Below are 24,449 nucleotides of genomic sequence, written 5' to 3' on the forward strand. Positions count from 1 at the left end.
AGGCATGTGGCAGGAGCCATGTACTTCTTCGGTTCATTTCATCTCTCTATGCTCTCTCTTTCTCTCATTCTGTATTTCTACAGGTCTCTGCCTGACTCAGAATAGCTCTACAAACCCAAGTACTGCTTCTTAGACAAGGAGCAGCAGTAGTATTGTGGGAGAGCATTCACACACTTGTTTTATTATTAAATCCTGGTTATGTAAACCATGAACAGACATCACTAACGCATAATGATTCACCACAGTTCAATTGTGTAACGGGCCTAATTCAAGGAATCATGAGCAATGTATGTGAGGGAGAATATGTAAGGAGGTGGCTGCGTCATTTGATTGATTTCTAGTTTTACTTCAACTGTTTCTTTCAGGACTTTGATCTTCATGTGTAATTAAGTGCCTAGAAGTGGTTGGTGGTTGAACTGTATCTGACGAACTCAAAATTGTGTCATACATTCTTTGGCAAAAAAAAGGTTTTCAGTTTGTATTATATAGCACTAGTTCTTAAGTACTGGCTATTACAATTAGTTTGTAAGAGCCAATCAAAATCTGGTTAATACTGTAAAGCAGTGGTTGATAATATCACTTCAAAGCCAGATTATTTAACTTTTGATAGACAAATGTGCCAGTCTATTATTTTATAAACTGAAAAAGTTTGAATTCATCAAAACTAAAACTTCCTTTTGTAAAGAAGTGGTTTATAGCTAGACCTACCTATGTTAGCAAATCTGTAATAAAAATATTTCTGAATTACCACAGTGCTTTTATTTATTAATCTTATTTAATTTTTTGTATTATTTTAATTTTAATAAAGAGAATCTTAGTTTTATTTATTTTTACAAATGAGCTCGAGTCATTTATCAATCAAGTAAAAATGCCACAGGCAGTCATCCTGTTTAGCACGATGTTTGACTTATTCCTGTAATTAATAAATACTCTGTTGATGCATCTTGCAAATGGTTACCATATCAAAACAAGAAATAACCGATCAACCGGTTCCCAAAAGACAAAATGAACATTAAAATACAAGACTTTGAACACTACTTTTAACCTCAGGAAAATTAGCCTTTAGCATCCTAATCACAATTGAAGACCCACCTTTTGTGTATCTTACAGCCACTACTACTAGTAGATGACATTTATTTTGTTGCTACATTCTCAAATCAAGCATGACCTAGCCATTTGGGTTATAGCTCAGACCGTAGTTTAGTAAATCATAATGGCATACCTCCTCTGACAGACAATGGGTGGAATATTTATGAAAGAAAAAATATCAACTATTACAAAACCTGTAAGAACAAACTGCATGAACAAAAATGAAAGGTATTGGAACAGCCAATAACTCCCTGACACACAAATACACCGAGCTATACACAGCTGCCAGACACAACAGGATCAACTTTAGTTAAAATACATCTCAGTAAATATGCAACATACAAATTCAAGTTCAATTCAAGTTTATTTATATAAAGCAAAAGCACAACAGTTCCCCCAAGGCATTTTATACAGTAATATTCTACAAAAATATTAGAGAGAAAATCCCAGCAGTCAGACAATCCCCTATGAGCAAGCATTAGGTGATGGTGGGAAGAATAAAATCCCTTTTGACAGGAAGATCCAGGCTCTGGAGAGAGAAGACAAAATTAAATGATATGCAGCAAGGAGTGAAAAAGGGTGAGAGACTTAGTGTATCATCTTAGTGTAGACGTTCCCTAGCAACTTAAACCTAAATACTGAGGGATGGTTCAGGGTCACCTGATCTAACCGTAACTATGAGCTTCATCAAAAAAACACTAATTTTAAGTATAATCTTTAAAGTATAGTCTCACTGTCTCTTAATAAATTACAATTATTAATCAAAAATGTTGATGATTACAAAGAGGTCTATTCATATGTATTCAATTTTTTTTTTTTTTTTTTGAAGAATGTAAGGGCAACCATTTGGCTAATCATTGTTTTGCCAAGTAGAAGTGCCTTATTTTGGAATAATTATGGACAAAGGTGAATGAAGCACCATTAAGATCGGCGGCAACATCTTCAGAGAAAACAACTTTTGTGCTGAAAATTCAACACTTCCTTCTGAAATCCTCCCTAAAATACTGGAAATAGGAAAGTTTGTCAACCAGTTGTAAAAAAGCATAGTTTTAAAAGAAATGGTGTAATCAAGTAGTTTTTGCCACTTTTTTGTCATATATTCTTAATAAATAATGTGTAATAGCCAAATGAAGACTTGTATTCAGGGACATAATATACAAAGTTTGTGTTGAGGAACATAGTAAAAAAACAGTTCCAAAAAATTGTAAATTCATGTCCAGCAACAAAAATGAATAGATTTAAAGTTATGACAATATCACGAACTGTTGGGAGGCTGGGCTGAACCGACACAATGCACTAAAAGGATTTATCGAAAAACACATACTAAAAGATAAGACTTTTAACAGACATGACAACTGAGACAGTGGAATACTGGAGGAAGATGATCCTGAAGCTAAAAAAAAAAAGACCAAGACCTCAAAACTAGGCATAGAATAGTAAACCATCTTCAAATAGTTATTATATCGTACAAAAAAACTGAGTCTGAGCATTGCTAGTCTCCTTTTAAACTTAACCTGCAAAACATATGAATCAAAACCAACTCAGATACACATCAACATTAAATGTCAAATATCAGGGACAGCACACAGTCCTTGGGCCATGACAATATCATCATTTTAATGGTTTTTCAGATTTGAATAGACAGCTTTATTTTACCTTTCAAGTCATATTATATCTATTCATTAAAAAATAATATGAAAATAACCCTTACTGAATCTCAGGCATTTTGGTCCTTACTGAAAAAATAACTGGAATGAAATGGCTCCTCTCATCTTATCTGTTGACGTGCAACACTGATGGCCTATTTTATCCTTTCATCTTACTCTTACCTTAATTCTCTTGCTCTTATTTGGTTGATGTCCTTGATATCCTCAAGGGCTCCATAGTGATGAAGCCAAATTACTTTAATAATGGAGTATCTAGATTAATAATCTAAAATCCCGCATCATTACCTTGATATTTGGTGCACAAGCCTGTTATTTAGCAGCCATTTTGAAATGAATTATACTTAATTAAATACTTTTTAAAAAAATCAGAATATGACTGGTGAACGTTCATTTTCTTTTTTCTGATGACTTGACAAGCTGCCATTTTTAGATTATTAAATTAGATTATTCCTGATATTTTACCACAGCAAAGAATCCGCTTAAATATAAATGAAAAGCTGACTTTCCATCGAGGTCATATGTTGATGGTACACAATCAACAATGCTCACTTAAAAAGATAAAGATAAAACATTGGCAGGTCTTGCTGTGCAGTGCCATCTGACCTGGCACCCCTCCCAAAACTGAAATAGAGGGGAATCACAGCTGCTGTCTCGCACGTTCTCTCCACTCTCTGTGTCTTGCTCCCCCACAGACACACATTACCCCATCCATCCAAGCCACGTTGTGGAAAGCACCATTTTAGTTATGTTTAATTTGTTTTCCTCTGCATTCCCAGCGTTCCTGAATGAATTATCATAGTGATCTCATGTCTTGACACAGTAGGTAAGAAGATTAAGTCATGTATATAATATAAGTAGAAGATTATTTAAAAAAAATAATGCCATGGGGTTTTCAGTGTAACATTTTAATATTATTATTATTATTATTATTATTATTATTATTATTATACCTATTATTTCATACATTTTAATGTAACTTACCTGTTAATTACATATGACTTCTTTCATGAATAGTGTGAACAATTAAAGGTTGTCTGGAGCAACATGGACATAGAATATCATCCGGCCAGTTCATTGGTCACACCTTGCTAGTACCGGGTTGCACCTGCTTTTGCCTACAGAACTCTTTTTTTTAATGTTATTTTTATGCTGTCAGACCCTCCCATCATAATCTCAGAGCTGATATTGAAACTGATCAGTCCGAAACTTTGCTTTCCAATTTTGGTGAGCCAGAGTGAATTGTAGCCTCAGTTTCTTTTTGCAGCTGACAGGAGTGGCACCCAATCTTTGGACACTGTAGTCCATCTGCTTCAAGGGTTGATGTGTTGTATGCAAGGCATGCAAAGATGCTCTCCTGCTTACTGTAGAAGCAAAGAGTGGTTATTTGAGAGTGCTTCCTATCAGCTCAAAGCAGTTTGGCTATTCTCCTCTGACCTTTGGAATTAACAAGGTATTTTTACCCAGAGGACTGCTGATTACTGGATATTTTAGCTTTTTTGGCCCATTCTCTGTAAACCCTAGAGATAGTTTTATTAGAAAGTTTCAGCAGATCAGCAATTTCTGAAATACTCAGCCCGCTGGCACTCAAAGTCACTTAAATCATCTTTATTCCCTGTTTTGATGCAGGGTTTAGACTTTAGCAGGTTTTCTTGACCTTGTCTACACACCAAAATGACTTGTTGTCATGTTAATAGCTGGTTATATTTTTGAATTAATGAACAGATGTATGAAAGACAGTATATGATGGACTAGCAGTGATATGTGACCAAGCGGGTTTGATTATAAAATAAGACTCATTTTGCAGAATTTACATCCCTGAGAAGATCCAAACAGTGGCTCTAAGCCAGAACGTGTGTAGTGTAGGAGCACACAGTTATGTGGAGTGTAGTGAGCAATGACCCATGCTGAGGTTCTGCTTCGATAATTAAAGTTCATTGCTTTTCCATTGCGCTTTTTTTATTTATAGTGTAATTTAATTTGGCATACGGGGACAAAAAATAAAGTGCACTTTAGAGTCTAATTGATGCTCGTTTCTTCTTAGTCTTGCCTTCTCAGCATTCTTCCTCCTCGACCAATGAAGTTAACTAGGCAGAGGATGGAGTGCAGGGGAGAGTTACAGGAGAAGGAGGAAGTCATAGAGAAGGCTAGACGAGGAAAGAAATAAGAAAATAAGAAGGTTAACAGGTGGGGGTGGGTGGTTGGGGGGTGCAAATTTGATTTCTTCTACACCCATTGTTAGCTTGTGGCTTTGAGAGGCAGTGAAAGCAGAGTCCATTTTCTTGTTACAGTCGTGAGGGAGATTAGCAGAGACTGGGCTTGTTTCTATTTGAGGAATAATGAACAGTCTCTCTTTCTATACAAGCCCCACTCTTGCAGCAGGTCCCTTATTCATCTCCCCCGTCCCTCACACCCGTCGTCTCTCTCTCCATAGAAATGTAGAAGCATTTGATGGTTCGTCATTCCTCATCATGTTTTCATCCAGCTTATGAAATCTGACAGTAGATGGGGATTGTGTTGTGCCACGACAGAGAGAAAAGCATCACACGGAAATAGCAAACTCCTGGGGTCACACACCAGCGCCAGGTGAGAATTCCTACAGGGGAGCGTCACTGCTAAGGAGCACTTTGCTGTAGCAACAATGTCAACTTAATTATGTAGTTGCTCAAAACTTGCACTGTATAAAGGCTGAAACCTTCCCTGGATGATAGAAAGGGGAAGGGGTTGTCTCAAATCACTCTCAAAGTATAAGCTGCCATGCATACTTTCTGCTGCACTTGTATTTTTAGCATCCTGACTTCTTGCAGCTATGGAGAACCTCCCAAATGACCTGAATATGAGATCGCATTTGACACCTTTGTTCATTAAGAGAAATTGGGAACAAAAAAGCATCTTTTCATTGCCTCCCATGGTAACACCAGAATGTCTGGAACGGGTCATGGAGAGGTAGCTTTATGATGCTTATGTAACCGCAGTTCTCTGCCTCCCAATAATTCACTCTGGTCCTGGTGGAGTAAAGGTGTCAGCCATTCACACTACTAGTTCATCCAAACAGAAATTGAATGATGAAAGGAGAATATCAAGGGGGATGGAGGAGGACAAGTGGCTCTTTTAATGACTGTGGTGTGTGATGGGAATGCTGTTAATGAGGAGGGCTGGGATAAGAAGCTATGCTTCCCACGTAGAGGGAGACAAACCTGGGAGGAGCCTTAAGAACAACTCAGTTCAGCTTTCTTGGTGCTTCTAGAGCAAAGCAAAGCCAAGCAAAGCTCTGCAGACCACAGGCGTGTGGGATGAATAGAGTTTGACTGTGAGGCAGGAAAAGATGGCATTGAGAATGAGCAATTTCCCTTTTTCTTCTTCTCTTCCCCCTTCTCCCAGAGAGACAGTGGCAGCTCTCTGGTGAAGATCAGAAAGGTGGGAGATGGAAAGTGAGCAGGAGTGGGAGAAAGAGGGAGAAGAGAGAGACTGTAGCCCTGGGAGGGTATATCTCCAGTCAGTAATTCCACTGGGGGGTCTCCCCTCTGCTCTTCAGCTTCCATCTCCAGATGAAACATAAATAACCTCAGACGGCCTCCCTCTCTGCTGAGAGAGAGAGAGAGAGGGTTCCCAAGAACTGTGTTCACTTTCCATACAGTTATCGCCCTGTCACCCCTCTTTAACTCAGTCTTTTTTTTTCACACACACTACCAGACATGCATGTCAGTGATTTCAGTCTAACATAGTTTTACATGACCACAGCATAGGTATGGAAAACTTTGATAAAATATTTACAATAAGACATCAAAACACACACATGGACATGGCATGATGTACCAATTCACCCAATCTGTGGACACACAGTAAGAAACCATAGTTATTTTTATTTTTTAGTCTTAGTCTTAGTTTAGGAATTATGTTACATTATGGTTGTATGTTGTGTATGCAAATACAGTAACTACAATGATTTTTGTGTTGGCTTTGTGCACTTCCAAAAGATGGAGGAATCACAACACACTCCAGCTGTGTTGGAAAACCTCTTCTGGAGACCTAACATGCTGTTCATACCATGTCGATTCTTTGTGGGCAGAAACAGTTCCCCATTACAAATCAATGCAATAATGCACCAGATGTTAAATAATCTCACTTATAAGTTTGTTCATCACCCAAAAGTAACTTGTATTACTAACAAAGTGACCACATTTAATTTTTGCCTTCATTTCTTGCCACTTAAGCACTCTCTCAAGTATTACATGCATAATAAAACTCCACAATCCAGTTTCATGGCATGTGTTAAGGTGCAACTCTAATTCTGAAAATGCTGTGGCACTATGTAAAATTGTTAATACAAATAGAATGCAATGATTTGCAAGGGTCCTAAACCTATACTTTGATCATAATTTTTGAATTTTCTCCAAATTCTCTGACTCTCTTGACAATGTTAGCGAACATTATTCTGGAAGTGTTCCACAATATGTAGACACACAGATTTTTTTTATTTTGTTTTTGTTCTTTGCAGACTGCTGAACTTCTTCCCATCTATATTTCTGCAAAACTGCCTTTTAAAGACATTCTTTTCATATTACGTTATGTTACTGACCTGTAATATAAGTAATTAGCAGCATGTCAGTAACATAACCAATTATAACCTAATTGGTTATAACATTTTTCTCCAGGCGTTTCTTTTCTTTACCATTTACTTACATAGTATGATGCGGATTTTGTAAATAATATTTTGTGGTAAATTTCATTTACATATTGTATGGACACTTATATTGCATATACATACATTTACAACATAATACCATATTCTGGTGATTCATGCACTCACTTTACTTGGCTTCAGGAAGACACAAATTAAGTCATATTCTAATCTATAGATCCTCACTTCTTCTCTTATTCCTCTTTCACCGCCTCCGTCTACAATGAAAATGTTCAACATCATAATCTGGCACTCATATTACATCCTTTCTTTGATACTATGTCAGCATTTCCTTTCTTAACTGTGTTATCAACTTCAACTCTTGATACCTGTAATGAATGCTCTGCTTGGTGTAGATATTGTACTGTAAATCCGCTTAGCATGCCTAGCGCTGAGCCCACCAGGGAAGGGTAGCTACACTTCTGCATCCTCACTCTGTTGCATGGGTTATAGCTGTAGTCTAATATCAAGTCTTTTGTGTGAAAATGTGTCCACGTGGATTTTCAGACAGGTGGGTGAAAAATTGTCTTAGTATGTGGAAACAGAGATGCATGCATTTACAGATTGTTATACTAACCTGTGGACCGGAATCTGGGATCTTTCTTACATGGCTGAAAAGTCAAGGGAAATACAAAATTCTGCACATGGACACATACCAAAGCCTTCACACTTCTCTAGAGAAGTCCACAACACCACGCAGCTTTAAAGTACTTGATGATGAAAACAGTAGCTTAATGTAAAGGTTGTTTTGAGAGTAACATAACAGAAAATATCATTGGGGTGGTTAAATTAAATGGACTTGTCTCCCTGGAAACAACAATATATTTAACAAAATACAGTGCAATATGCCTCACAGATTATGGTTTCTTGTTAGGAGAAATATGCATAAAAAGCTGCAAGGTCAGTAAAAAATATGCTAACTAATTGGTGATGGAGTCTGATTATTTGAAATTAATATTTCCTGTGTGGAGGTAGAAATGGTTGTCTCACCGCAGCAGAAAACACCAGCTAAACAACTTCAATGTGTGCAATCATAGTCAGATCAGTCAATAAAAGAGACCCAAGAACAGAACTCATACTCTAGGGACCTTGATCATATAAACAAGATTACATTAGACAAGTCAGTGCCTTTGGAAATTTAAAACTCAGAGTTTCATATCTTCAGTGTAACGAAAATGATAGAGCAAGCAGGATCATTCTATCATAAAATAGCTTAATTAGACTGTACCGATAAGTCTGTTTTTCTACCAAATGAGACACCAATTGAAGTCCACTTTTTAATTTTTGAAAAAGAACAGATGGAGGAAATTACTCCAACTTGTCAGTTTGCCACGGAGCATGTTATTCACTTCAACAACTGCTCAAGTTTAGTTCTCAAAAAGTATGGTGTACATTTCACATGCGGTGAATTACCATCACATGTGCCACGAGTAAAGTTTGCTTTCAGGGTTTTCTGCCAAGTAGACTCACTAAGATGTGATTTATGTTGCTGAAAATTTGGATTTTAACATTGACTCTTTTCTGGCACGATGCCCGTAGGAGCAGTGGTTACGCTGTCACAGCAAGAGAATTCCTGGTTTAAACCCACTGACTGGAAATATACTGAAACAAACATGTCCATTAACCTGCTTGGGCCTTTTTGTGTGGAGTTTGCATGTTCTCTCTGGGTACTCTGGCTTCTTCCCACAGACATGCATGCTAGGCTGATTGGTGATGCTAAATTGCCCAGGTGTTCATGTGAGCACGAACGGTTGTCTCTATGTGTTAGATGTGCAATAAACTGGTGCACACCACCTTTCCCCCTATGACAGCTCGGACGGGCTCCGGCATACCTTTACCCTTAGCTGGACAAGCAGTTTAAGACAATGGGTGGATATTATTCTTCCCTACACCTAACCAGAGTTTTGTTGACTAAACCTATTCAAACTGTAAGAGAAAACTGAATCGAATATAAAAGAATTGAAAGCTTTCTTTTAGAAAGCCTTTCTGGTGCAAAGTCATGAAAGCAAACTTCTCTCAACAGCCATCACACCACAAAATGAAATAAATAATAAGAATTCTACTGCTCTCCACTCTTCTCTTTCCCCATGTGTCTCTCACCCTCTTTGCTCATATATCACTCATTTGCCCAAAGTAATCCACATACCACTTTGCCTTTTCTTCTTAATTTGTATTCACCTTTTCTCCTGCTCGAAGGTTTTCATTTCTCTGTCTTACCTTGCATTTTATTCCTTGGCTGCGCTTTTTACCTTGATCGCTTTTCTTGTACAGTTGCTGTTCTTTTAAGAGTAATCTTGTCCTCTTTTTATTCTCTTTCACTTTTGCTCTCTTTTTTTTTTGTTAATTAAGAGGGACCGCGCACAGATTCAATTTCAGTGTCAGATCAAATAGATTTGCATTGCATATGCTGTTTTGCTTACTGTTCTGTGCCTCCTCTGTTAATCAAGACGTCATCTGTTCTCATGCCTTTTTCTCCGGCTTTCACCAGAATTTCAAGTTAGACATTTTAAGGAAGAAACACCATATTGATAACTTATTTCTCTCTCTCTCCGAGGGGCGAGTCATGTTTCCTCTTTCATCTTCCATTCATCTCCTCGTACTACTTTTTCCCTCTGTTTTTCATCACCTTTTTTTTTCATAAGTGTTGGTATTGTGTCCTTATTTGCCTGTCTCTAAATACTTGTCACATTTTTTAATTCTTAATGTCTTTGTTCTCTAAGTATAACCATCTCCATGTAGTCATTCAGTTCCTAATTACTGGGTCTACATGAAAACAGATCATAGTGTCTTTGAAGGCACTAACTTTTTTGATGGGGCCAAACCAATTACCTCTCACATCATGAACAACTGACAGCTGCTTTCTGTATTGGTGAAAATCTAAGATAAGGCAGCGAGTGTGAATCCATTCCGCAAGCAGATCAGGAGAAAACAAAATTCTGTTGTTGTTTTTTTATTTGTTAAAATTATTTAACGACTGATCTGAGTAAAACCAAGAGTCATAACTGTTCCTTCTATCATTTCCCTCCGTCTTGTTGTTTTAGCTACTCTATTATCCTCTATAGTGCAATCTGTCAGCCTTTCTTCTTCTCAGAACATATCTCATCCCTCCCCTCGTGTTTGAAATCTCTTTGGACTCCAAATGCTAATTTAGTCAGGCACTTAATCAGACATATTAATTCCATATCTCCCCTGATTGCACTAATTCCACTCTGCAACGAGTTCCTGTGCGGCATCCTCGGTTCAGCAGCATTTCAAACTGTTGTGCTAACCAAGGTCTGTAAAAGTGTTTCTTTTAAACAGCAAATTATAATGCTTTTACAGTGAATCTTTTGTAGGGATAATATGTTGAGGACAATGCTACATGCTGTAGTCTGTGATGTATCCCATTTTTCTCTTAGCCTTCAGCCCTGCAGGGCTTCCAATTCTATTGGACTTGAAAATAGCTATGTTTTGCATCACTCTAAAACACTACAGATGAAACTATTCTGTTACAATAGACAGACCTCATCCTGCACCGGTTTCTGAATTGCAGATAAGAAGATCTGGCAGTATGACATCATACCATCAGACACCATATTTCAAGCAAGTCTGGTTGTCAGTAGGCGTGATGATCAACTGTACTAGCACATACAGGCATTCAAACATACACAGGCACGCACACACACACTGACACACACACACATGGAGAAAAAAATCAGAATTTTCCAGAAAAGCCTGTAAGCCCTTATATTGTCTACCAACAAACTGTGCACATAGCTGAGGCATGTATTAATTAATAACATAGATTTGGTCACATTCTAATTTAATTAAGTCCCAGATCATGTAATTGAGAGAATTATGAAATGGCTTTCTTTGTTCCAGATAATTGTATTCTATCTAAATGCCTACTTTTAAGTCTGTTAATTTGTTTTATCTCGTCATCATTATCTTCCTCATTCTGTTGTTTTTAGTAGAAAATATAGCTTGGAATCCATGTGTGCTTGTACAACACATCAAAGCAAAGTTGAGAGATTTCATGGATCTTTTAAAGCTCTTGATATAATCATACCGCTTTTAGTAGTAAAATACAATATAAAAGAGGAACAGTATGCACACATTTGCTCTAACATGTCTATAGACATTAAATTTTTAACAAAGGTGTTTATTGTGTATACAACGTGTTTCTTTTTTTCCTTTTTTTCTCTTAGTGTCACTTACTGGTTGGTGAGAGCCTTCTACTAGACACACATGGATTTACCATTAGATAATGACAAATGGAAGGCTCAGCTGAGCTGATTTCAGCACTTACTGCTCCTTTGGGAGATGCATTTACCACACTGTAAACCACACGGGCCAGCCCCACCAAAGACCTTAATTGAACGAGTGGATGTGTAGTCAGTTGAATCATCCTGACATGCCTTTCTGGTCTTTTCTAGTGGGTAATGTAGTGTGACCTGCTGGTCAAAATATGCTGAGATCCTGGACAGAAAACAGTGAAGTAAGACTTTGTTAGGCTACATGGCTTGTTTTCTTTTTTTTTAAGGCTGAGTATGGGTTTAATCTGGTACAAATAAGTGTTGTTCCTTTTAATTTAACTACAACACCTTAGTGCTGCTTGTCTGTATTAGACTACATTTTTATCTTGTTTTTTTTTCTTATTAGCTATTTTTTATTTGCAAACTGTCACTATCCTTACCTGTTTAGACCATTTTTTTAAATAACACACTGCATAACGATGTTTAGAAAATAACAATGTATAATTTTGATAACATTGGGGATACATTTTCAAGGCTTGGCATTTATTCTATTATTCTAGATCATCCATGGGTTGCTATTTCTTACCTTGTAGTTAAATTACAAAATATAGCATACTGACTGAAGAAACACATCATACTTTCTTATCCTACAAATGTCCAAACACCATCAAAGTCGCAGCTGTCTCTGACAGACCAGACTTTTTTCTTAATTAGAAAAAAACACATACGTCTTTTAAAATACAGGATCGAAACATGCTTTTTAAAAATGTAATAATGTAGATCTTTGTCAGAGGAAGAGGAAAGTCAGAAGGCGTTTTCTGTGCTCTCTTTGGAGGATAGAAGGTGGGGGTGGAAGGGTGGTTACAATATTGATGTTGTTGATAATAACAACAGTGATAATGATTATAGCACATAGTCCATATCCATCATCTCTATCATCTACTTTGTCGACATAATTGGTCATTTTTAGCAAAGTTTAAGACAGATAGCACTGAATACTTCTCCCTCAACTAATTGTGTTACAATATTTATTGATAAACTTACTTATTCCAGTAAGGGATCTTGTCATTGCTTACCAATTTTAAACACGTATGTGTTATTTACAGCTATAGACTTGGATTGAGGTATACTTTTATTATTGATGATAAATGATATTCTATTTATATTCCTACATATCATCAAGATTCATGACATGTTCATGAGTGCTAAACTATTCAGGTTCCTTTTTTCTTCCGTGAGCTACACTGTTGTGCAAAGTCACCTCTCCCCTCCTTTCGATGAGTTTATTTTGAGTCAACTACATCTGCTATAAATAGACCAACTCACCAAAGATCACCAAATCTGTGCCAATTGCCAGTTGTCAAAAAGCTCTGGGGCTAGTGGGGGAAATTATTATTATTATTGCTGTTATAATTATTAAATGTATTCAATTGTATTAAACTGTATATAACTCATTGATGTCCATTCTATTCCGCTCTAGTCTTTTCAGTTTAACTTTGCATTAAATATGAGAAAGACATATCTATGTTTGCAGTGTTTTGTGGCTATTAACTGGTATGTCTTTGGATTCAATGTAACCGTAATACAGAGACCATACTTACTGGCAATTTTGTGTAAATGAGAAATCTTTAATCAGGAATGGCTGTTATGATTGCCTGTTACTGTAGTAACAACCCACTTGATCAAACATACACTTATTTAGATTCAGGGTTCCTGCACTATACTAATGGATGCCATGCAGGATGGAGAGCTTTATCTCCATTTGCTTTTGTCCCCCATAATTTATTCAACAGGGTCTGTCCTCTGTGTGTCCGTGTTTGTGTGTTCAGGCTCTGAGTGTTTTTGTGTGTGCTGTGTGCATATGTGTTTTGCAGTGTGTTTGTGAAGTTTTATGGCTTTGACTGTCCCGTCGTCCCTGAGGAATGAGCTCTTCCGACATACAGTAGCATACTATAAAGTCCCTCTTGTTAGATGGAGGGTCTCAGAGGTACTAAAATATCAGCATCAGCAGAGAGTGCTGAGGAAGTAGTTGAAAGGAAAACTAACAAGATGACTCAATGATTATTTAGAAACAGTAAAGAGAATTTTGAATTAGGTGTACTCTATCCTGGGGGTTTAAAAAAATTGCATTTTTGGTAGCTGAGTAGATGCATCATGATCTTTCCAAAAATGTGCATTATTCATAGACTCTATTCCATGGAGCCCGGGGAATGGAGTGGACAGAAACTGTATTGCTACAAATCTATTTTAAAGGTTGCTTACATTTATCCTCTTTTATTTGCAGGTCCAGCATTTTGGTGGATTGAAAGCTAATATGTGGATGATTAAAACCCCTTGGATCTTGACTGAGCTGGCAGGTAAGACTTAGGCAGAGCTTGGCTCAACCTTGGTGATTTTCTTTCCTGGTCAAAGAGATATGCATGGTTTGTCTGATGCTTTCAGAGAAAAAGATGCACACATAGAAATGTGTAAAAAATTATTTGTTTTGCTTGTCATGCATATTTCATTGATATGAAATAATGTATAATTTCACACCTATGTCTAAACCGCTAAACCCATTGAAAACAAGGACATTATCAAGAAAACATCTTTTTGGTTCAGAGAAAATTCTGATAATTTGCCTGGTTTTTTTTTTGGTTTTTTTTTTAAATCAAAGAACACTTTTGATAAATTTTTCAAGGTTTGGCATCAGAACACATCTAAATGTGTGGAATTAAGTCCAGTTAACACATTGGCAAATAAACTGGTCAGTTAATAACCTCATTGATGGAGATGGACAGAGAGAAACTTGATACTCCTGTAGACTTTACCCCATCACAGTGAAATGAGAAATGACTTGATTTTAGGCTGTGGATATAGTTGAAAAAGGAGCTAGAACTATTGAAGTGTAAAACTAAAAAGAAGCTTATGACTCTCAGTAGTTATTCTATGCTGGTGCCTATGTTCACAAAAAGTCTATTTTCACTAGACGTTTTACCTTTGTGTCAGGCGTTTTTTTTTTTTTTTTTCCTTTTTTCTTTTTGTATCTAAGAGCGTTGTTGGACTGCACACAGATATATGCCTCTGGGGTGAACAGCTCAACTCATGCATGTAACTTCTACTACATGTCTGTTCTACATTTGGTGTGAACTGCTGTCGCAGTGTCAGAAAGCTTTTACTGGCAAACACTATTCCTCTAGGCTGATGATACTGTTTCCCTGCATTGGCAATATGTTGTCATAATTTAATACGTCTATTATCCCTGTCACAATAAATCATCCTGGAGTTGTTGTTTTTTTTTTTGACCAATGCAACCATGAACCCGGCGCTGACTCTTTGGCATCTTTGAAACTTTGAAACCCTAGTGATGTCTTAAAAGCTCACTAATAAAAGTGCTGTCTGTCAGACCTTTTTAAAAGCTACATGGCATTCAACTTATTTGATATGACTCGCATGAATAGTTGCTTTTGTGATTCACTTACTTCAAAGCTTCTTTTCATGTGGTATTTCTCTTATTTTCTCTTTATATCCATCCCTGTGGGGTAGGAGATTGAAAGTCTTCATGGAAATGATATTGAATTTGTGCAATGGAATCAATTGACATGTTTTTATTTCCTCTAAAATGCACCCTTTGCCTTTGGTGCCAAGTATCAGAAAAACAGCAGGTTACATACATGTTCCCAAACGTGTGCAGTCACAAGTGATTTTGTGTTATTGAATGAAAAATATTGTAATTAGTCTCATTACAGAACAAGTGCAAATGTACAATATGCCTTTCCAAAGAAGCCCTCTGTGTTTTCAGAATCTGTCTCTGGTGTCATTTAATTAGCAAACAACCCGATGGATCGCAACAAATTAGGATAAAGGCAGCTTAATTTTAAAAGTGCATGCTTTTATATTACTCCAGAAAGTGAGGATGTTGTCACTTTGTGAATATTTACAAAACCACATGTGAGGAAAAGGTTGAAAGCTACTTAAAGTAAAAAAAAAAATCATGAATTGTTCTTTTGAATTTACTTTCAAACCATTAGAGGTTCTTCCTCAGTGTAACTATTCTAAAAACAGTTTAATCTGTGCCACATTGCCTTTATTTGACATCTGTACCTTCTAGCTAAGCTTCTTTTAGCTGATTCTTTGCCTAACTGACCTTCAGACTAGCTGATGTTAAAAAGGTAGTGACACATCAATCAAGGGGACATTACAAGACTGTGCCCTTGGACATGTTAACACTGAAATGATATTAAAGTAAGTCACATGTTCAGGAGTGTGTGTGTGTTCAAGCATTTTAGACTGCCTACAACACTTTTTATTTTGTCAGTGGATAATCATACATAATGATCTTAGTCCAACTGGATTATAAGTGTGTAACGATTAATCCGAAAGCTCAATAAATTAATTCTCAAATTCCGGTCTTATTTGAATATATTTTCTGACATTGCAGCTTCTAGCACTGTCTTCTGTTTTTAGATACCATCAGTGTGCTCCCGCTTATCTCTCATGTTCTCTCCATCCCAAACTCAATTACAGGGAGACCATACTGCCTGCATCACCAGGTTCACAGCCTCAGTACGACCTCTCCACAGCTCGGACAGACTCAAAGTGATGCATGCTCACCCTGACCTCAACCAGACACTAGAGTGACAGCAGTATACAGACTGACTCCTTCATTCGACATCCTTGAAAACTAGTTAGCAGCTATTTTCTGCCCACAGCCTCTCTGAAATGTTCACAGGGTGACAAATGATTTTATCAATATCTCTTGTCACCCGTGAGCCCCTACTGCCGACACAGCCCTTACTGTGAAACAAGAAAGCTGTCACCCAGTTTGTGAAAATCTGCAAATGCTAAGAGCACACATTAAAGACCCACAGTTGCACACGTACACAGCTTGTGTGTGAAAATATGCAGAGGTTTTTTATGTTTTAATTTGAGTCAAAATGTGCACATCTTTACTTGAGTGTGCATTAGTTATGAGTGAGTGCAATAGTTGTGTATGTATGCGTTTTCAATGCCAGCAGACCTAAATGAGGCCCTTGGCACTTGTAGCCAATGAGGCTAGAAAATGAGTGTGTTTCATTCATCAGGAAACAGTCCAAGGGTCATCCTCTGACAGAGAGGGATGCTGGTGCCTTTGCATTTGCTCTGCATTTATGTTAAGCTGACCCACACCTGCATGTCCAACTATGATGTAATAATGCCACATCACACACCACGCTTTGGTGTTGAGTGGACTTTAAGAAGTACCTGACCTCTAAAAAGTCACAAGTGGGGAATGTTTACCTTACAATAACGTTTGCCTTTAACAATGTAAAAGGGGAGAAAATGTAATGCTTTCCATGATGTGAAGCTTATTTCCAAGAGTCCACAGCTCCTGGCTGTGAACACAGCTGCAGCTACTCTGCCTGACTGATCCATGTGAAGATGGGGCGGGATACAGTTGTTGTTATTATGACTTCACCTGCGTCTGTGGTTAAATCCATTTTAATATGAATATGTCCAGGTGTCCTACTAGTTGAACCTGGACTGAATCTATCAGCTATATATTACCAACACACCACTGGTGTTTTGATACAGAGCCAGCAGAACAATGACTGCACCCACACGACCGCATGAAGTCAATATTTATGTGTTACAACAAGAATCCAATAACCAAAGCACGGCCATGGCCACAGCCAGAATCACAGTGGGAGCTGTATCATTGCAAGGCTGCAATTTTTGACTTAAGCGAGGCAACCGTCTGTTTCTTCAGCACCAATTTTTGCAAGACCCGATGAACCAAATTCTACAGTTGGCTTTTTCAATGCAGCAATAAAGACCTTTGTCTGAACATTAGACAGACACAACATTCAAAATTGTCTAGAAAAGAAAAAAAAACATCTTCTGTGACCTTTTTAATAGTTTTTGTAAGATACAAACTGACAGATAAGCTGTTACTTTAGATAGAATCAGACAGAAGAATGTCTGAACTCTGTGGTACATTATCCATCTTTAATCGCAAAAAAAAAAAATTTAGTTCCCTCAGATGTTCAATTTTCATTGTGCACAATCTCATAAAGAATGTGGAAAATTTGAAGCTGAAGTATGCAACTAACGTGAGACAGCCTATTATGTGAAACCAACAGTGCATGTACAATTGTCTTTTCAACAGAAGACATCTTTTGCCTAGTAGTTAAACTGTGGAAATGAACAATATTAGCATATTTATAGACCCAGGTTTTTTTTAGTAAAGAAAGAAGTAAGTTTTTGACAAGTTAACTTATATGTCTTAAGAAATGTCTGGAAGGGATCCCATTTATTAACATCTGAGGTCCCCAGTTGCCTATATACTTAAAATGTCAAAATGTCACTTCTTTTTCTCTGCTGTCAAATCTTGGAAAAGAGAAGTCTTTACTCTCCATCTTTCTCTCTTGTTCTATATATGTGTGTGTGTGTGTGTGTGTGTGTCTGTGACACTCAAAATACTGTTGAGATAATGTTAATATTCATATGATCACACATACAGCTCTCCTCAGACGGGCAGCAACCTCTTTGCCCTCTCCATTTCTATTTAAACATGTTTTGGTGTCGTCAGAAAGAAAAATCATGGAAACATGTACATTTTTAATGTAAATTCTTTGTTATATCAAACTATTTCTAAAGTCTTTCTCAATGCACATGTGGTTTTATGATAAGAACTGCAAAATGCATAGTGTGTTTAAAAAGGTTTGCTCGTGGTTAAGGTTAAAATTTTATAATTGCAATACATAAGCATTATTCTTGGTCTTAGTAATAGTCTTAGTATGATGGAATTATCTTTTTTAGCGTATCTTAGATCATTTTCATATGTATGTTTTCATTTTTAAGTATTTTAAGTATTTTTAAGCATTTTAACATTAACATTATTTGTGTACTGAACACATTTGATAAGCTTATTTATAAGAGCATGCTGGGTTACTCAGTTTTTGTTACATGCATCAGATTCATTTCACCATCTTGTTATAGATGACACAGACAAGCTGTGAGTGAAAGAATGTAAGGCTGTGGGCATGGGAGCAGCTGCCAGTTTGTCTCACTTGGCTAGTTAGCACCAATTCAAAGTATTTGGCTTGTCTGTTTCACTTGAGTGGTTAAAAGAAAGACACTGAAAAAGAGCTGCAGTGTGACCATTTTCTTGTTTTTTGTTTTGTTTTTTTTTTTGTTTTTTGGGGGGGGAGCCAGCATCCCTCAACATTACATTTTAAAGTAGCTTAAAGTGCCCTTAACTGCAGAAATACAAGGCACAGTAATAGTGCATATGAAATCATAAATGTCGCTATATACATGTAGCATATATCAGTATTATAAATTAAAATCCATCCTGTTATACACTCTATAGTCCAACAGCTCGCACAATGTAGGATAAAATAATTATGCATGTAACCTACTGGCATTTAAAAAGCCCTTTTCTTGCCTTACTGACACACAAAGTACTTTAGACCACGAGTCACATTGTTAAAAAGCATTCATACAGCACTTCAAGTACTTTATCTGTTTCACATCTCTGGCCAATTTGTAATCTTCAGTTAACCTAACATGTTCACTGTGGGAGAAACCCAGAGTACCCATAACCAGCGCAGGCACAAGGTGCACATGCCAGCTTGGCAAAGAAATGCCCAGCTAAGATTCAAACCAGAAACCTTGCTGTTGGCAGGCAATGGTGTTAGCCACCCCTATGCCATCCTAATAATTCTAAATATTCCAGATATTGCTGTTATTTAACTGAAATTAAATCTAAATTTGGTTAAGGTTACGTTATTTATATCCATATGTAAATTTGCTTTACAGAAAAATGATAGCATTTGGCATCCCTTCACAAACACACACACACACCTATTGAAACCTTTTGTAATTAAACAAAATGAATCAAATCAAAAACAATTCTTATGGAGTTCAGTGACAGCATCAGGGACAAAGCTGCCCTGTCTTTACCCCAGTTAGGCTCTAATATAATGTGTGTGATTAAATGTGATGAAAGACCACTGGGAAAATGTGACTCTATATCAAAACTATGATCACATGATGAAAATATAAAGACATCTAATCGGTTTATTGTGCTGGCTCGAGAGAAGGAAAAAAGAAGGCTTGTGATGCATGTGGTGGGTATCCCTCCCACACTGGAATCCTTAAAGGATTCTGATTTATATTTGGAGCTGTTGCTGGCATTATCAAGAAGTGGCCTGATTTGATTTATATCTCATTAATCCCTCCTTCTCTTTTTCTCTCTTGCACTTTCTCCTTTCTCTCTTTCTCTAGCATACATACCAACATTCCTCTCTCACAGATGCCTCACACTCTGCAATCTTTCATCATCTTTTCTCTTCCATGCAATGTGAAAGCTAAAGCTTCTGTCAGTCACTCTTTACAGAAAAGTTCACAATCAGCAAGTACTCGAGCATTAACTGAGTGTAGAAAGCGTCAGAGGAGTCCACTCTATTTTCCCCACCTTTCAAAGGAATTAATGCATTTGTAAGGAATGAATACAGGAAGTTCATGCTGTCCATAATAAGAAAGCAGAATAAAATAACTCAGTGGCTTGTGCCAACTAGTCACAGACTTATTTTGGGGGGCTTTAGCCCCACTTGAATTTCCTGCAGTGTAACTAAATAATTCAGCCTTTTCTACCCAATTTATAATGTAAAAATATGACAGACTTCAGAATTACAGTAGTCATAAGAAGGGCTAGACTTAAGACCATGTGGAAACTACCACTACCACTACGAATGTCCCATCCTATCTATTGGAGACATGTTTTTTAAATAAACAAAATATACCATTTTACGGCTGGCAGTTAATCTAAAATACTGACCCTGATTTTTATACCCCTTTTTCTCTTGTCATAATTATTTTTATTTAAACATTTTTATATATTTTTTCTCTGATCTTTGAGGACATTGTGCATTTTTATTTGTTAATTTATTACATAACTTCATTCATTATCTGTATATTAAATAAATTTGTTACAGTTCATGTATATGTAGTGATGGCAGGGCCTGTGAGCAATACAGTAAAGAACTGGTTGTTCTAGTCTTGAAGATTTTCCTTTATGCCCTTGTGCTCCAAACAGGCCCATTAACTCCACCTCAGCATCATTTAATTACACTGACCTGATTTTTGCAGGCTCTTTTCTTCTTTTTTCTTTTTTTTATTCCAGTGGTGTCCATCATTTTGACGACTATAAATATACTAATGGTATCTCAGCTTACATTGGCCATTGCCCTATTGTGACAGTATGGTACACCAGGTTATGACCCATGAATAGAACGTGCAATAACGCTGTGAGAAAAGCTGTATTTTGGTCATTTAACATCTCTTGCCTTGTGATAGAAAAAACAGTTCTACAGCAGAGGAGTGGGATGTTAGTAATGTTACACACCATGCAGATCACTAATCCTTGATGGGATTAGAGGAATACCTCTTGGCATGTGCATAAAAGTCCCAACACGTCATTGGCTGTCTAGCACACTTAAAACTGATTGAGTCAGGGAGGACTCCAAAACATGCGCAAATAGAAATGTATGAAGCGGCATGGAGAGGCCCAAGAGGCTGATGTATCTCCATCCCTCTGATGAGGGCTGAATTTAAAGTGCTTGTGAAGTTAGCAGTTAGGAGTTAGTCCTGCAAAGGCTCTGTTGATCCTGCACTGTAGGCTTTTGTGCAATTGAATCACACAGGCAGGTAGACAAACATTATTTGCACATCTGGACTGCTTTACTGTCAGAGTATGGATGGCAAGCATCATTTGTCAAATCAGGTCTCATGATTGCTTATACTACTTGTAACAGAGGTACCATCACTGTCTGCCTTAGACAAAGGTTTCTGCTCAATGATGCAGTTCCTCCAAGCGAGCACAGGACTAGAATGGAGCAAGTAGACTGCAGAGGGAGTGCCAGTCTGAGAGCATGGAAGCAAGCATTAGACTCGGGGTGAAAGTCCAGTGGGAAATAAGCGGTCTAGTAACCACTCCACAGGTGGATGCTGCAAAAACTTTTTCATCTTTCATTATTGGCTGCTTGATGAGGCAATAATTTGGAGCAAATACTGCAGAAGCAGCCCTAAGAAGAGCCTGTGTGGACAACAGGGGCACAAAAGAAAATATTCACAACTCCACATAACAGTTTCTGTAAAAGCAAGAAATGAATTCACAAATATTGCAGGTCTGGCTGTTTAATTGTCTCCACTTCTGTTAAGCAGGGTCGCGCTTCAGTATGTCTGCAAGACAAAGAGACAGCTGGCAGTTCATAATCTGTTAGGACAAAAGTTGAAAATGCTTTCTTTTCTTAATCCTATTTTCCTTATCTCTTTTCATCTAATTCCATCACAGCACTATGTAAATCCAATTTTGCTGCTTTCATTGTCAGTGTGCAGATATATTGTTTTGCTCTGTAAATCAACTTGATCTTTTCTACTGCCACAGTTTGGATTCTGTTCTGCTGATTCATTGTTTATCTTTTTATCAAGGTTTGATCTGTTGAAAAGGAGGATGAGTAAATAGCGGAGATACAGGGAGTGAGGAAGTTTTCAGAAGTCTTAACTGAAGCATGTTTTTAGTAGGTCATTATATTCATTCATGGCATTGAAAAGACATTGTTTTCACCTAAAAAGATGTGTATAATAAAGATGTGTATACAAAAATTCAGCTTCATATATTAATATTTTCTTCTTGCAGTGTCAATAGAACATCCAAGCATAAATCTTGTATTAAACCATGTGCTGCACTAAACCCTGTTGTTTTGTGCAAGGTTTTAATTTCGAACAAATTAAAACTGCAACAGTGGAATGTGATTTTCAGCCTGGTGTGTGAGCTCTGTCACATTTGCTCAGTCCCCCTGTATGAAAACAAATTCTTTTTCCACCCCCAGGCTTTGGCTGCTTGGAATTTAAATTTTGCAATTGAAGAATTAATGGAGTCAGTAATCAAGCAATTAATCAGTAGTTACAGTAATAGCCTCCCCATTCTTAAGTGAAGAGCTTTCTATTGGAGATTAGGCTGTGTGTTGAACACACTGTATGCCTACAGAAACTATGAATATTGCATCCCAACAACACTGCAATGTTACTGCATGTCTTCATTCGCAGTGCTTTTCCAATTAACACAACAAGAGAAAATCTTCTGGGTTTTTTTTTTACAAGGAAATTGTGCTTTTCCTTCTAAATAGACAAATTGTCTTGCATAAAACATTTTTGAACACTGTAATTTGTTAATATTCTTTCTAAATTTTGATGTTGACTCAGTGACAACTAACAGAGCTGTTCATTTGTGATTAGTTTCTTTAAATATAAAAGATATTTTACTTAATTAATATATAACACATCTCAAGATAACTCTTATCTCAGAGAGCTCTTTCTGTTATTGTTGAAAGATTGAACCTTGTTGTGTGAAAGACATTGTGTTCCGTTACAAAAATGTTTCACATTTCCTGAGCTATTCATAGCCGAACAACACATATTCCACAGTGGTTCAGTATTTATCGCTGACATTTCACTGGAGGTTGAAAATCTAACAGTATAGTTTACATCTTTTTCTTCATGTTCACATTGATTTTCTGAACATGCTCCAGTTTCCTCCCACATTCAAAAACATTCAGGTCAGGTAGATTAGAGGCTCTATAAATGTTTCCCTTTATCTGTGCTAGCTCTGTGACTCACTTCCGACCTGCCCAGAGTGGTTCCCTGTTTTTCACTTAGATAGTAGTGAGGAAAAAAATGACAATAAAAAAAAACATATACTAATGAACTGTATAATAAGCAAAGCAATGAGAAAGTTGTATGACTCAACATAATAAGAGTGTTGTAATTATTGTATTTGAATTCGTTTTTGAACAATGGTGTTGCAATGTAGTCATTAATAATAAGCCGGTAAAGTCCAGAGATGTTATACTGAACATGAAATTAATCAATATGTCAGCGATGTGTCTTTCAGTGGGTTTATTATTCCACAGAATGGATATGATTATGTTTAACACTAAAACACACACATACATTGATTATAGAAAACCAACAGGGTTTTTTTTTTTTTTTGTGTGACAGACACACTTGGCTGAGATATTTGACAATGAAGGACATCAGAGCATCAGTGGCATTTATGGCATTTAACTGTACTGATCTTTCACTTATTAAGTAGCTGAATACCCATATTGTATAAAACATGTAAGAAAAAATGTATGAAGTGCTTAGTAAAAAAGAAAAAATATTTTGAATGGTCTAATGGTTTAAGGTAAAATGTCTCAGACTTTAAAAGCCAACTTGGGCCCTGGGAATACTCAAGTTCCTTGAGTAAAGTTTATTAAAAAAAAAAGAAAAAAAATGTAAAGTGTATATTCAGCAGAAAGCAAATAAAGAGAGGCCACTGTTGTAGTGTTGACCTCACTGCTAGTCTACATTTCAGCTGCTTAATGTTCCTGCCTTAACTCACAGTGCTTTTCCAGTTAACATGAAAAGAGAAAATCTTAACCTTAATCTTTTTAAGGAAGTTGTAAATTTAAACAGAGCTTTTAATTTGTGATTTATAAAAAAAAATAAAGAAAATAAACCCAAATGGAGAGGCCACTGTTGTAGTGTTGAACTCATTGCACGTTCTCTAAATCGATATACACACACATATTATATGTGTATATATATCTATATATAGATATATATAGATATATATAGATATATATATATAGATATATATTTTCACTTGCTTTCATGCTTTTTGTTTGCTGATTTGTGAGTTGTAATCAGAGGTTTCTAGATATCTTGACTCGATTGAAGGACTAGTGGGTGTTGAGCTTATTATTTTTTTAT

At 36.8% G+C, this 24,449-nt stretch overlaps 1 protein-coding gene across 1 annotated transcript in view; it reads left to right on the forward strand.

The window, feature by feature from the left end:
- lrrc4ca (leucine rich repeat containing 4C, genome duplicate a) overlaps nucleotides 1-24,449 on the forward strand; it is a 49,851-nt gene that overhangs the window by 19,565 nt on the left and 5,837 nt on the right. The window contains exon 2 of the mRNA XM_086298224.1: nucleotides 13,954-14,026. The gene's annotated coding sequence lies outside the window, so the exon portion shown is untranslated. The remainder of the gene's footprint in view (nucleotides 1-13,953; nucleotides 14,027-24,449) is intronic.

This window comes from Aulonocara sp. 'chitande type north' Nkhata Bay, linkage group LG7, assembly GCF_057382095.1.
Source record: "Aulonocara sp. 'chitande type north' Nkhata Bay isolate Kocher_YH1m ecotype deep benthic linkage group LG7, A_spYH_male_GT1.1, whole genome shotgun sequence".
Lineage (NCBI taxonomy): Eukaryota > Metazoa > Chordata > Actinopteri > Cichliformes > Cichlidae > Aulonocara > Aulonocara sp. 'chitande type north' Nkhata Bay.